General features: G+C 39.7%; 1 protein-coding gene across 1 annotated transcript in view; it reads left to right on the top strand.

Annotated features, from left to right (window-relative positions):
• PDE11A (phosphodiesterase 11A) overlaps positions 1-16,452 on the top strand; it is a 412,338-nt gene that overhangs the window by 228,522 nt on the left and 167,364 nt on the right. The gene's annotated exons all lie outside the window — the stretch shown is intronic.

The raw sequence follows: 16,452 nt of genomic DNA on the forward strand, positions 1-16,452 counted from the left end.
GACATTTCCTACTTTTTACCTTTTCTTTACCATTGCGTCACCTGTGTACAGTTATTATAAGCACAGATTTAAAATTTTAGGTTTACTAAAAGGGATGATCCAGAATTAATTTGTCAGGATTTAAAATGTATTAAGAATGTATTTTGAATATGTATAGATAATGTGGAAATTCACAACTTTTATTACTGTAAGAAAAAAACTCCACTGTGATAATGTGTGATGCAGATGGGGGAAACTGATCTTGTCGCCATGCAAGCCCCTCCCCGCTCCCCGCACAGACATGAGCATCCTGCTGAGAACTCAGCCCTGTTTCCTGGGCCTGTACTCCATCTCCTCTAAGACCCACTAAGTTCTAAAAGTATAGCTCTACCTTCTCTAGTTGTTTTAGGTGTAGAGTTAGGTTATTTATTTGACTTTTTTCTTGTTTCTTGAGGTAAGCCTGTGATGCTATGAACCTTCCCCTTAGCACTGCTTTTACAGTGTCCCATAGGTTTTGGGTTGTTGTGTTTTCATTTTCATTCATTTCTATGCATATTTTGATTTCTTTTTTGATTTCTTCTATGATTTGTTGGTTATTCAGAAGCATGTTATTTAGCCTCCATATGTTTGAATTTTTAATAGTTTTTTTCCTGTAATTGAGATCTAATCTTACTGCATTGTGGTCAGAAAGGATGACTGGAATGATTTCAGTTTTTTTGAATTTACCAAGGCTAGATTTATGGCCCAGGATGTGATCTATTCTGGAGAAGGTTCCATGTGCACTGTGAAATTGATTGTTTTGGGGTGAAATGTCCTACAGATATCAATTATGTCTAGCTGGTCCATTGTGTCATTTAAAGTTTGTGTTTCCTTGTTAATTTTCTGTTTAGTTGATCTATCCATAGGTGTGAGTGGGGTATTAAAGTCACCCACTATTATTGTGTTATTGTTAATTTCCCCTTTCATACTTGTTAGCAATTGCCTTACACGTTGCGGTGCTCCTATGTTGGGTGCATATATATTTATAATTGTTATATCTTCTTCTTGGATTGAACCTTTGGTCATTATGTAGTGTTCTTCTTTGTCTCTTTTCACAGCCTTTATCTTAAAGTCTATTTTATCTGATATGAGTATTGTGACTCCTGCTTTCTTTTTGTCTCCGTTTGCATGAAATATTTTTTTCCAGCCCTTCACTTTCAGTCTGTATGTGTCCCTTGTTTTGAGGTGGGTCTCTTGTAGACAGCATATATAGGGGTCTTATTTTGTATCCATTCAGCCCATCTTTGTCTTTTGATTGGGGCATTCAACCCATTTACGTTTAAGGTAGTTATTGATAAGTATGGTCCCATTGCCATTTGCTTTGTTGTTTTGGGTTCACGGTCATACAGCCTTTCTGTGTTTCCTGTCTAGAGAAGATCCTTTAGCATTTGTTGAAGAGCTGGTTTGGTGGTGCTGAATTCTCTCAGCTTTTGCTTGTCTGTAAAGCTTTTGAATTCTGTTTGCAGATGACATGATCCTCTACATAGAAAACCCTAAAGACTCAACCAGAAAATTACTAGAGCTAATGAATATAGTAAAGTTGCAGGATATAAAATTAACACACAGAAATCCCTTGCATTCATATACACTAACAATGAGAAAACAGAAAGAGAAATTAAGGAAACAATACCATTCACCATTGCAACAAAAAGAATAAAATACTTAGGAGTATATCTACCTAAAGAAAACAAAAGACCTATACATAGAAAACTATAAAACACTGATGGAAGAAATCAAAGAGGACACAAACAGATGGAGAAATATACCGTGTTCATGGCTTAGAAGAATCAATATTGTGAAAATGAGTATACTACCCAAAGCAATCTATAGATTCAATGCAATCCCTATTAAGCTACCAATGGTATTCTTCACAGAACTAGACCAAAGAATTTCACAATTTGTATGGAAATACAAAAAACCTTGAAAAGCTAAAGCAATCTTGAGAAAGAAGAATGGAATTGGAGGAATCAACCTGCCTGACTTCAGGCTCTACTACAAAGCCACAGTCATCAAGACAGTATGGTACTGGCACAAAGACAGAAATATAGATCAATGGAACAAAATAGAAAGCCCAGAGATAAATCCACATACCTATGGACACCTTATCTTTGACAAAGGAGGCAAGAATATACAATGGAAAAAAGACAACCTCTTTAATAAGTGATGCTGGGAAAACTGGTCAATCACTTGTAAAAGAATGAAACTAGAACACTGTCTAACACCATACACAAAAATAAACTCAAAATGGATTAAAGATCTAACTGTAAGACCAGAAACTATAAAACTCCTAGAGGAGAACATAGGCAAAACACTCTCTGACATAAATCACAGCAAGATCCTCTATGACCCACCTCCCAGAATATTGGAAATAAAAGCAAAAATAAACAAATGGGACCTAATGAAACTTAAAAGCTTTTGCACAACAAAGGAAACTATAAGCAAAGTGAAAAAACACTCTTCAGAATGGGAGCAAATAATAGCAAACAAAGCAACAGACAAAGGATTAATCTCAAAAATATACAAGCAGCTCCTGCAGCTCAATTCCAGAAAAATAAATGACCCAATCAAAAAAATGGGCCAAAGAACTAAACAGACATTTCTCCAAAGAAGAAATACAGATGGCTAACAAATACATGAAAAGATGCTCAACATCACTCATTATCAGAGAAATGCAAATCAAAACCACAATGAGGTACCACTACACACCAGTCAGAATGGCTACTACCCAAAAGTCTACAAGCAATAAATGCTGGAGAGGGTGTGGAGAAAAGGGAACCCTCTTACACTGTTGGTGGGAATGCAAACTAGTACAGCCACTATGGAGAACAGTGTGGAGATTTCTTAAAAAACTGGAAATAGAACTGCCATATGACCCAGCAATCCCACTCCTGGGCATACACACCAAGGAAACCAGATCTGAAAGAGACACGTGTACCCCAATGTTCATCGCAGCACTGTTTATAATAGCCAGGACATGGAAGCAACCTAGATGCCCATGAGTGGATGAATGGATAAGAAAGCTATGGTACATATACACAATGGAATATTACTCAGCCATTAAAAAGAATACATTTGAATCAGTTCTAATGAGGTGGATGAAACTGGAGCCCATTATACAGAGTGAAGTAAGCCAGAAAGATAAAGAACATTACAGCATACTAACACATATATGTGGAATTTAGAAAGATGGCAACCATAACCCTATATGCAGGACAGAGAAAGAGACACAGATGTATAGAACAGACTTTTGGACTCTGTGGGAGAAGGTGAGGGTGGGATGATCTGAGAGAATAGCATTGAAACAAGTATACTATCAAGGGTGAAACAGATCGCCAGCCCAGGTTGGATGCATGAGACAAGTGCTCAGGGCTGGTGCACTGAGAAGACCCAGAAGGATGGGATGGGGAGGGAGGTGGGGGGGGCGGGGATCAGGATGGGGAACACATGTAAATCCATGGCTGATTCACGTCAATGTATGGCAAAAACCACTACAATATTGTAAAGTAATTAGCCTCCAACTAATAAAAATAAATGAAAGAAAATAAAATAAAAGTATAGCTCTAGTCTCCCCTGAATCCCAGCTTGTTTAGACCCAATTCATATTTTTTTCCAACTTCTATTCTATAGCTATTAGCAAAGATTTTATTTATATCTATGAAATAAGTTTGGCTTCCCTGGTGGCTCATATAATAAAGAATATGCTTGCAATGTAGGAGACCCAGATTTGATCTCTAGGTTGGGAAGATCCCCTGGAGAAGGAAATGGCAACCCACTCCAAAATTCTTGCCTGGAGAATTCCATGGACAGAGGAGACTGGTGGGCTATACAGTCCTGGGGTCGCAAGAGTCAGACACGACTGAGCGACTAACCCACATGGAATAAGTAGAGCAGATAAAATGTCAGTGTCTAGATAACATACAGTACAGTATGATATAAGACACGTACAATCTTCAAAATATTCCGTGTATCAAGTGAGGCATTGTTAGGAAGGGAAAACCAAGGAAGAGGGTAAATAGGGGAATCAGTGATACCTGCAGAATTCTGGTTTAAGGTTTAGAAGACTTAAAATTAATAGCCAACCATCTATGTGGGGCTTCCCTGGTACCTCAGCTGGTAAAGCAGGAGTCCCCCAGGTCAATTCCTGGGTTGGGAAGATCCCCTGGAGAAGCGAAAGGCTACCCACTCCAGTATTCTTGCCTAGAGAATCCCCATGGACATAGGAGCCTGGCAGGCTACAGTCCATGGGGTCTCAAAGAGTCAGACACTAAGTGAAGCATGACCATCTACATACTTTTCCCTTCCTAACCAGACCTTGACATCTGGAAGCAACAGGGATCTGTGTCTTTTTTTCTTTTACAACCATATTTTCAGAGTCTAGCAGGGTACTTTGGTATTTATTGAATAGTTTTGGATGAATAGATGAAGGGGAAAAAGAAGGAGGAAGGAAAGAACGGGAGGAAGGGATTTTTTGCTCTCCCTCTGAGATAGTCCAGCTTTGTTTATATGTAACATCTCTCCAGTAAGAAATAAACACAGTATCTACAGGTTGAGTTAATATACAGGTGAACTTTAAACATGCAGCCAGCAAATAAGAATCACTAGTAGAACATTAAGGTCTGTATGCAGAACCATTTTTAAATGCTAGCTCTGTCACCTGCCTCAATGGCGAGAATTAAATGAGATGATATATATGAAGATTTTAGGATGTGGTCAATAAAATTATGGCAATAGTAACAGTTTATTACTTATAATTGTATTTTTATTAGTGAGAAATTATCATGAATTGGAAGAAAGAGCAAAAGACAGGAATTTGGAACAGCAAATGTTGAGTCATGCCTCCTTCACTCTCATTGAATTCGGATCTCTAGAGAGTTACTTCATCCATTGTTTCAGAATTTCTGAAACTATATAAAGGAGGACACACTATAAACTAGCCCCACTTAAACCCTACTTCATATTGCCATGATGGAATTCTCTCTTTCTCTCTCTCTTTCACACACACACACACACACACAGAATATCTCATATAAGCTCATTTTCTCACTCCTTGCCTACCTCCTAGTGGCTACTGAAGAGGGCCAAGATAACTGGGTTGAAGCATGAATGGCCATTTACCAATGAAAGCCAGCATTCTCACTGGTTCCACTGCTTTTTAAAAATTGAAATGTAGTTGATTTATAATGTTGTGTAATATACAGAAAAATGATTCAGTTATTTAGATAATCTTTTTCAGATTCTTTTCCTTTATAGGTTATCGTAACTTACTGAATGTAGTTCCTTGTACCATACAGTAGGACCTTGTTCTTTATCTATTTTGTATATAGTAGTGTGTCTATTCCTCCCCCACCCTTTCCCCTTTGGTAATCGTAAGCTTGTTTTCTATATCTGTGAGTTTATTTCTGTTTTGTAAATAAGTTCATTTGTATCATTTTTAAACGATTCCACATAAAAGTGATATAATACTGTTAGAATAGGCAAGTAGCCAGATACGAGAAGAGAAAGGGGTCATGGACCAAATGGCAGGAAACCATACATCTTGTGAACAACGGGGATCTGTGAGCAGACAAAGAAAAACAGGAACATCCAGACTGACAGGAAACCACACATTTTGGGGTGACAAAGGTCCTGGAGGCAAAGATCTATCTGACTTACTTTGTTTTCACTGGTACCACTTCTTAATTATCTACCTAACAGACCTAGGGAACCCCACAATTCCCATTACCTAGAAAGTACTACTATCATAGTCTCCTTACCCAATAATTGATCATTTGACCCACTTGTTTGTGTGACTCAAATACCTCTTGTCCTTAGACACAAAAATTATTCCTGACACTCCCAAATTTTCAGCCCATCTCTGAGCCTTGTAACAATCTCACCTTTTAGATGCTGATTTATTTGTGTGGGCTTCTATGTTCCGTGTGCTTTATTTGTGCCAGTGTCAAAAGTGGCATTCCCAGTCAGAATTCTGGTGTTGCCATCTTGGTTTTGTCCCTCCACTCAACCCCTACCCCACCAATCACCAAACTCTGTAATAATCAAGGGGTATCCACCTCCCTCCCTAGCCCAGGAATCCATATGCAAGAATATCTGGAAGGATTTCTTATCTCAGAACTTTATGAAGACAGTATGATGCTTTGAGAGCAACTAAACGCAAACTTTGGAATGAGATCTACATATGTTATAATATACATTAGCTTCTGAATGAATCTGTAGTTTAAAATTATGTATTTGTAAATATTATATGTGAATATGAATAGTGTAATATTTACATAAATATTTAATAGAGTTATGTGTATATATCTATGTACTTATGTCAGTGTAGTTCAATGAGGGATGTAAGGTACTTTGCAGGAAAATTTAGCAAGCCTTTTCAAGGGTAAAATAGCAATAATAACAATAATAGGGAAGAGAGAAAGAGAGAGAGGGAGACCATGAAAGCAAGTGAGAGGCCGTGTAAGCCAGGGGGACAGAACCCTGCTGGGGACAGAACAGCAGTGCTGTTCTTGTACCATCTCCCCCAGGACAGAACCTGGGCTCATCCACTCCCCTTATCCCATCGTGGCCAAGCAAAGGTTCCCACTTGGCTCGGGACAGGTTCCTCTTGTGTTGTCTCATATTTGCTTATTCTCTCCAGTTTTTATTCTTGTCCCAAGATCTGTGTCTGGGTGTGGCTTTCTCCTTTCCCCTAATCTTACTGCACTGTCTTTTTTTTTCAGTTGGTAATGAGAGGGGAAGGAAATAATCTAGGCTCCAGCCCCCAGTGACAGTATCCCCACCCCTACCGCACCTCCCACCCCCTAGACTGTTCCCTCCCCAGAGGGAGGCGCCAGAGCTCCTGGCCTGGAGCGGTCCTCTGAATACACTCCTTCTGCTGCCCTTAAGACCTTAAGAAGGCACAATGCTCTCTTCTTTCTTGTAAAAATTCTTTCCCCAGGCACTTTAAATAAAAATACCCTTTTGGTACATCCTCTGGAAGTAAACATTCTGCAAATAAGTTCTCTGGGAAGGCTAATCCTCACAGGTGCTCCCAGAAATGTTCAGAGCTCACTAGAGGTACACTTTTAAGGCAGGGGCCCCCACTCCCATCCATTTTCCCCTGCAGAAGGAGGCTTCAGGCTTTATCCCAGTGAAAGGCAGTGCAGGGAGAAGATTTAAAGCCTTGTCTTTGGCATTAGTCTGGTTAGGATTGAATCCTGGTTTAGTAGCTGTCTATCTTGGACAAGATACTTACCCTTTCAGTCTTAGTTTTTTTCACATATGCTAAGAAAGTTGCTTTGACAGTTAAACAGTTAAATCGAGTAGGATAAAGCTGGAGAAAATAAGCAAATGTGAGACAACACAAGAAGAACGGTCCTGATTTGAGTGGGAAACCTTTGCTTGGCCACTTTGATAGGATAAGGGGAGTGGGTGAGCCCAGGTCCCAGGGGAGATGATACAAGGATAGCACTGCATGGGTTCCGTCCCCCTGGCTTGCACGCCCTCTCACTTACTCTCAGTTAAATAGTGCAGGGAAAGTGTTTAAAGAGAACCTTTAGTTACAGTTAGCTATTCTATTACCCAGAGCACTCACTGTCCCTAATCAGCACTGAGTTCTGAGTCTGCTCAGCCCAAGATTTGCTGTAAAACCTTTGACTGAGGGGCTGGGCAAGAGCTGTAATTTTTTGCTTCTTTTATTACAAAGATAATTTCCAGCTTGAAGTGAGAGCTGAAAACAGGCCACTCATTTCCTGATTCCTTGACAGAATTCCCCATGTCAAAAACAGCATGTAAGTCATCCAAATTTGCACATGTCCAAAGGCAAAGCCTCTCCCAAAAGATTTGCCATACTGACAGTTTCAGCTCATTTTAGTTTAATTCACAAACGGTGAAAAATAGAACTATAAGCATACAAAATATTTTCTACTTTTCTGGCCTTTAAAAATGAAGTGACTAACACATTATCTGGATTTTGCTTAACAGGTGAATTATAAACTTTGTTTATAAGCTTTATAAATAGGTAAATTATAAATTAGTTACTTTTCTGATTGCTTTTCTTAATTGTTCATGATTTAGTTATGTAGTTCTATTATTAGACTCTTTTGTTCCTAAATATATAAAATTAATACTCTGAGGCTTTTAGAGAACAGAGATGCTCTTAAAGCTGAATAACAGAACAAAAAGAGGAATTTACTATCATGTTTAATAACTTTACTTCTGTGATCTTCATTTCCATTTTGCATGAGCAGCAGAAATTTCACAAGAAATGTACTGATGTGTGTTTACATTTTCTGACAGTAAGGATCCTATGATAAGAGTGGGAAAGCTTTACCTCTAAGTCTATAGGTAATACAGAGAAAATACAACACAGCTGTAGATATAGGATATTACTTTTTCATTTTGAACATCAAGAATTGTCCTTTGGAGTGTCTTTCATAGAGACTGCGGAAGATCCCCTGAAAGAGGGCAAGGCAACCCACTCCAGTACTCCTGCCTAGAGAATCCCACAGACAAAGGAGCCTGGCGGGGCTGCAGTCCATAGGGTCACAGAGAGTCAGACACGACTGCCGCGACTAAGCACCGGCAGAAGCACACACCTTTATGATCAAAAGAGGAAAGGAATGAAGGGCAAACAGGAAGTGTGAAAAGGGCATATGCAATCAGGAGCAGCCCCATTGATTCTCCCTCGCAAAAGCCTCTTCCATCCATTTCCTCCTTTCCAATTGCCGCAGCAGTTGGAAAGCCTCTTCCTACTTAGAGGCTTCATTGCCTCCTGACTGAGCAAATGTACTAGCCTTCTATTTGTTCTTCCTAAACCATATTTTAGATTGCATCATTCACCCACTCGCTAACCTTAAATTATTCCCAAATTACCTATCAAAGTACAAACTTCTGGCCTTTGAGGTCCCTGGAAATCAGATACCAAACAAACGTCCTGCCTCTGGCCCTCATTTCTCTTCTCAGAGTATTCTGTGCTAATTACAAAACTCAGCTACATCATAGTCTACAAATCAACCACCTGCTTCTCTGCCCTCTGATTTTTGTTCTAACATCCTCTCCACTTTATTCTGTCCCAGTTATGCCATCTCCCCTCAAAACTGTCCCATCATTCAAAGCTTGATTTACATGTAATCTTCTCTGTGTAAAGCTTCTGATCTCATGGTTATATGTTCCTCTCTTTGCCCTATATTGCAGTTAATGGCGAGTCTGTGTTTTCCTCTGTTAGAACATGTGTCCATCAAAGCATATGATCATGTCTTAGCTACCTTTTATTCCGTTTGATGTTTTATATAAATATAATGGTACTCAATACAAGTATATTGAATAAATGAAGGTGTGCAGCCATGAATTTCTCCATGAGAAATCTCCTAAGCTCCAAGAGGAGATTTCTCTCTAACTGGGTGATTGAAAATGTTAGACTCCTAAGATGCCAGCAGAATGCCATTTGATTCTTTCTCAACCCTCTTCCTTTAAAATTACTCTGCTAAATCAGTCTTCCCTACTCCAGGGTGAACTCTGGTAGATTCTACGGCTCTTCTGACATACTCAGGAGTTATACAGCCCCCCAGCTATTCCCCTTGTTTAGGATAAGAAGCCTGTGGCTAGGAGAGGATCATTTGTTGTTCAGTCGCTAAGTCGTGTCTGACTCTTTGTGACCCCATGGACTGTAGCACGACAGGCTTCCCTATCTCTCACCATCTCCCGGCGTTTGCTCAAACTCATGTCCATTGAGTCCATTGAGTCCATTGATTCGGACATGGAGAGGGTCATGTTACTCTTGTTACTGAGCCTTGTTACTCTTGAGCCTTGTTACTCTTCCTCAGTTCACTTCCTCCCCCAAGACAGATGCAGGGAGGTCAGATGAGAGGGCAAAGCCTTACTTGACAGATGCTGCCCTAATTTGGTTTCAGGGCCCTCTGTATCAGATACCAACATTCTCTTTTTATCATGAGTGGCTTTTATAAATTCTTCAGAGGACTCTTAGGAGTAGCAACCTCCTAATGGCAGTCCCTGATATGGGTGTGCCTCTCCTGATGACTGGTTATAATCCCCCCTCAGCCCCTGGCTTCCAGGGGCCCATCCACACCCTTCTTCATGGAGATCATCTCATTCTTCCAGGAATTCCTCTTGGTCAAGGCCTATTTTTGTTTCTTATTTTTAACTGTGGTAAAATAGACACAGCATAAAATTTACTATTTTTAGTTATACAGTTCAGTGGCATAAGTACATTCATATTGTTATGCAACCATCACCATCATCCATCACCAGAACTTTTTCATCTTCCCAAAGTGAAAGTTGATGCCCATTAAACATTAACTCCTCATTTTTCCTTGCATGCAGCCCATGGCAACCACCATTCTCCTTTTCATCTACGTATTTCTCTACTCAGGGTACCTCATATAGCAAAATCTTAATTGTCCATATGCAACTGGCTTATTTCACTTATTTTCAAGATTCATCTATGTTGAAGCATATGTCCAAATTTTCTTCCTTTTTAAGGCTGACTAATATTCCACTGGTTATGGTTTTTCCAGTGGTCATGTATGGATGTGAGAGTTGGACTGTGAAGAAAGCTGAGCGCTGAAAAATTGATGCTTTTGAACTGTGGTGTTGGAGAAGACTCTTGAGAGTCCCTTGGACTGCAAGGAGATCCAACCAGTCCATCCTAAAGGAGATTAGTCCTGGGTATTCATTGGAAGGACTGATGCTGAAGCTGAAACTCCAATACTTTGGACACCTCATGCGAAGAGTTGACTCATTGGAAAAGACCCTGATGCTGGGAGGGATTGGGGGCAGGAGGAGAAGGGGATGACAGAGGATGAGATGGCTGGATGGCATCACCGACTCAATGGACATGAGTTTGAGTAAACTCCGGGAGTTGGTGATAGACAGGGAGGCCTGGCGTGCTGCGATTCATGGGGTCGCAAAGAGTCGGACATGACTGAGCAACTGAACTGAACTGAATATTCCATTATATTTGTCTATTACACGTGTTCATTCATTCATCTGTTGATAAACACTTGGGATGCTTTCAGGTCAAAGTCCTTTTAAACCTGGATATCTTTCATAGATCCATTTGATCTATGGGAAAAATCACATGTTTTCAACCATTAGATTGAAGTGCAAGTCCTCCTCAAAACACCTCTCTCTTTATGCTCACTAACTTCTGTAGTTTTTAGATGTGAGTCAGGTACCAGTCTCTGTTCCCACACTACACTAAGGTGAAAGACACAGTAGGTCCCCCAAATGATTCTCCAGAAGGAACTCTCAAGAAACCCTAAGATATCCTCAATATGCATACTCAGTTGCTCAGTGTTGTCTGACTCTTTGCGACCCTTTGGACTATAGGTCACCAGGCTCCTCTGTCCATGGGATTCTTCAGGCAAGAATACTGGAGTGGGTTGCCATGCCCTCCTCCAGGGGATCTTCCTGATCCAGGGATGGAACCTACATCTCCCTCATTGGCAGATGGATTCTTTACCACTGAGCCATCAGGGAACCCCATCTCCTCAATATGGGGCTCTCATAAACTGTTATCCTTTTTACACAATGCAGAGTGGGAAACAAGCGCCTTAACTTGGAGGCAGGAGAACTAGTTTGGGGCACCTTCTTTCCAAGTCCTACATAAAAGGCCTAGATGGCCTGGCACTCCCTTTAGAATGTAGTACCTATTTGTCTCAACTATAAACTCAGGCAGAAAGAGTCTCATTTAAACATCCTATTTTGTCTACCAAAATAGTTTTTTCTAGACCAGGTTACTGTCAGACCACAATCCAATGACTGCCCAAATGGTAAGTATCAACCCTGGAAAGACCCATGTTTATTTGTAGGTACAATGGATACAAGTGTGCAATTACAAAGCCAAATGGAATGCATCAACAGAAATGGAATTATTCCCACTTGTAAATTCTTTTTTACTGACAATATGATGGATTATGTAAACACTTCTTTTGGAGAAAAGAAAAAAAGAAACACAAATTACTCTCTTCAAATGGTTATGTACTAATTAGTTCCCTGTTGTGGTCACTACTACATCATTTGTTGTTCAGTTGCTCAGTTGTGTCTGACTTTTTGTGACCCCATGGACTGCAGCACACCAGGCTTCCCTGTCCTTCACCATCTCCCAGAGCTTGTCAAACTCATGTCCATTGAATCGGTGATGCCATCCAACCATCTCATCCTCTGTCATCCCATTCTCCTCCTGCTTTCAATCTTTCCCAGCATCAGGGTCTTTTCAAATGAGTTGACTTTTGCATCAGGTGACCAAAGTATTGGAGCTTTAGTTTCAGCATCAGTCCTTCCAATGAATATTCAGGGTTGAGTTCCTGTTGACTGGTTTGTGTTGACTGGTTTGACCTCCTTGCAGTCCAAGGGACTCTCAGGAGTCTCCTCCAACACCACAGTTCAAAAGCATCAATTCTTTGGTGCTCAGCCTTATTTATGGTCCAACTCTCACATCCATACATGACTACTGGAAAAACCATAGCTTTGACTAGATGGACCTTTGTCAGCAAAGTAATGTCTCTGCTTTTTCATATGCTGTCTAGGTTTGTCATAGCTTTTCCTCCAAGAAGCAAGTGTCTTTTAATTTCATGGCTGGAGTACCATCTGTAGTGGTTTTTGAGCCCCCCAAAATCAAGTCTCTCACTGTTTCCCCATCTATTTGCCATGAAGTGATAGGACCAGATGCCATGATCTTAGTTTTTGAATGTTTAATTTTAAGCCAGCTTTTTCACTCTCCTCTTTCACCTTCATCAAGAGGCTCTTTAGTTCCTCTTCCCTTTCTGCCATAAGGCTGGTGTTATCTGTGTATCTGAGGTTGTTGATATTTCTCCAGGAAATCTTGATTCCAGCTTGTGCTTCATTCAGCCTGGCATTTCTCATGATGTACGCTGCACATAAGTTAAATAAGCAGGGTCACAGTATACTGCCTTGATGTACTCCTTCCCAATTTTGAACCAGTCCATTGTTCCATGTCCGGTTCTAACTGTTGCTTCTTTACCTGCATACAGGTTTCACAGGAGGCAGGTAAGGTGGTCTGGTATTCCCATCTCTTTAAGAATTTCCCACAGTTTGTTGTGACACACACAGTCAAAGGCTTCAGCATAGTCAATGAAGCAGAAGTAGATGTTTTTCTGGAACTATCTTGCTTTTTTGATGATCCAACAGATGTTGGCAATTTGATCTCTGGTTCCCCTGCCTTTCCTAAATCCAGCTTGAACATCTGGAAGTTCATGGTTCATGTACTATTGAAGCCTCGCTTGTAGAATTTTGAGCATTACTTTTTGAACATTCTTTGGCATTGCCTTTCTTTGGGATTGGATTGAAAACTGACCTTTTCCAGTCCTGTGGCCACTGCTGAGTTTTTCAAATTTGCTGACATATTGAGTATAGCACTTTCACCTTATAAGTTACCTTAAAAAAAAAAAAGATTTGGAAGCTGTTCTCTCTGAAAATTCCAGGGTCTTATTGAGTTGGTTTACCAATATAAATTTATGATCGTGCATGTGTGCTCAGCCATGTACGACTCTTTGTGACCCCATAGACTATAGCCTGCCACTCTTCTCTGTCCATTGAATTCTCCAGGCAAGAATACTGGAGTGGGTTGCCATTCCCTTCTCCAGGGGATCTTCCAGACCCAAGGACTGAAATTTTGTGTCCTGTGTCTCCTGCATTGACAGGCAAATTCTTTTTTTTTTTCCACTTTATTTTTTAATTGAAGGATAATTGCTTTACAGAATTTTGTTGTTTTCTGTCAAACATCAACAAGAATCAGCCTTAGGTACTCCCTAGTACCTAAGACTACTCCTTAGTCCTCTTCCTCCCAAACTTCGCTCCTCAGCCTGCCTCCCATCTCCCTCCCCACCCACCCTTCTAGATTGTCACAAAGCCCCTGTTTGAGTTCCCTGAGTCATAGAGCAAGTTCCCGTTGGCTATCTCTTCTACATATGGTATTGTAAGTTTCCATGTTACTCTCTCTGTGCATCTCTCCCTCTCCCTCCTCCCCGCCCCCCATGTCCATAGGTCTGTTCTATAGGTCTGTTTCGCCACTGGTGCCCTGCAAATAAATTCATCAGTACCATCTTTCTAGAGTCCATATATATGCATCAGTATATGATATTTATATTTCTCTTTCTGACTTACTTCACTCTGTATAGTCGGTTCTAGGTTCATCTACCTTATTAGAACTGACTCAAATGAATTCCTTTTTATGGCTGAGTAATATCCCATTGTAAATATGGACCACAGTTTCTTTATCCATTCATTTGTCAATGGACATCTAGGTTGCTTCCAAGTCCTAGCTATTGTAATTAGTGCTGCAGTCAACATTGGGGTGCATGTGTCTTTTTCAGTTTTGGTTTCCTCAGAGTATATACCTAGGAGTTTTTTGCTGGGTCATATGGTGGTTTTATTCCTAGTTTTTTAAGGAATCTCTGTACCATCTTCTGCAGTAGCTGTATCAATTTACATTTCCACCAGCAATGCAAAAGTGTTCCCTTTTCTCCATACCCTCTCCCAGCATTCATTGTAGACTTTTTGATGATGGCCATTCTGATGGTGTGAGGTGATATCACACTGTAGTTTTGATTTGTATTTCTCTAATAATGAGTGATGTTGAGCATCTTTTCATGTGTTTGCTAGCTGTCTGTATGTCTTTTTTGGAGAAATGTTTGTTTAGGTCTTTTTTCCAATTTTTGATTGGGTTATTTGTTTTGTTTTGTTGTTGCTTTTTTTTTTTTTTTTTGGTATTGAGTTGTATGAGCTGCTTGTATATTTTGGAAATTAATTCTTTGTCAGCTGTTTCCTTTGCTATTATTTTCTCCCATTCTGCTTGTCTTTTCACCTTCTTGTGGTTTCCTTTGCTGTGCAAAAGCTTTTAAGTTTAATTAGGTTCTACTTGTTTATTTTTGTTTTTATTTCCATTATTCTAGGTGGTGGGTCATAGAAGATCTTGCTTTGATTTATGTCATCGAGTGTTCTGACTGTTTTCCTCTAAGAATTTTACAGTTTCTGGTCTTAGATTTTGGTCTTTAATCCATTTTGAGTTTATCTTTGTGTATGGCATTAGGAAGTGTTCTAATTTCATTCTTTTACATGTAGCTGTCCAGTTTTCCCAGCACCACTTATTGAAGAGGCTGTCTTTGCCCATTGTACATTCTTGCCTCTTTTGTCAAAAATAAGGTACCCATAGGTGCGTGGGTTTATCTCTGGGCTCTCTATCTTGTTCAGTAGGTCTATATTTCTGTTTTTGTGCCGGTGCCATACTGTCTTGATGACTGTAACTTTGTAGTAGAGTCTGAAGTCAGGAAGGTTGATTCCTCCAGCTCCATTCTTCTTTCTCAAGACTGCTTTGGCTTCGGGTCTTTTGTGTTTCCATATAAACTGTGATTTTTTTGTTCTAGTCTTTTGAAAAATTCCATTGGTAATTTGATAAGGATTGCATTGAATCTGTAGATTGCATTTGGTAGTATAGTCAGTTCCTACCCAGGAACATGAAATATCTCTCCATCTGTTTATGTCATCTTTGATTTCTTCCCTCAGTATCTTATAATTTTCTGTATACAGTTCTTTTGTCTCCTTAGGTAGGTTTATTCCTAGATATTTTATTCTTGAATAAATTGAATGAGATTGATTCCTTAATTTCTTTTTCTGATTTTTCATTGTTAGGGTATAGGAATGCAAGTGATTTCTGTGTATCGACCTTGTATCCTGTGACTTTGCTGAATTCAGTGATTAGCTGTAGTAATTTTCTGATAGCTTCTTTTGGGTTTTCTATGTATTTATCATGTCATCTGTGAACAGTGAGAGTTTTACTTCTTTTCTGATCTACATTCCTTTTATTACTTTTTCTTCTCCAACTGCTGTAGCTAGGACTTCCAAAACTATGTTGAATAATAGTGGTGAGAGTGGACACCCTTGTCTTGTTCCTGATCTTAGAGGGAATGCTTTTAGTTTTTCAGCATTGAGAATAATGTTTGCCTTGGGCTTATCATATATAGCCTTTACTGTGTTGAGGTAGGTTCCTTCTATGTTCATGTTTTGAAGTGTTTTTACCATAAGTGTGTGCTGAATTTTGTTGAAGGCTTTTTCTGCATCTATTCAGATAAACATGTGGTTTTTACCTTTCAATTTGTTAATATGGTGTATCATGCTGATTGATTTACATATATTGAAGAATCCTTGCGTCTCTGGAATAAACCTGACTTGATCATGGTATATGAGCTTTTTAATGTGTTGCTGAATTCTGTTTGCTAGAATTTTGTTGAGGATTTTTGCATCTATGTTCATCGGTGATATCAGCCTGTAATTTTCTTTTTGTGTGTTCTCTTTGCCTGCTTTTGGTATCAGGGTGACCGTGGCCTCATAGGACGAGTTTGGAAGTGTTCCTCCCTCTGCAATTTTTAGGAGGAGTTTCAGAAAAATAGGCATTAGCTCTTCTCTAAATGTTTGATAGAA

The sequence above is a fragment of the Cervus elaphus genome, chromosome 33 (genome assembly GCF_910594005.1).
Source record: "Cervus elaphus chromosome 33, mCerEla1.1, whole genome shotgun sequence".
NCBI classification, from domain to species: Eukaryota; Metazoa; Chordata; class Mammalia; order Artiodactyla; family Cervidae; genus Cervus; species Cervus elaphus.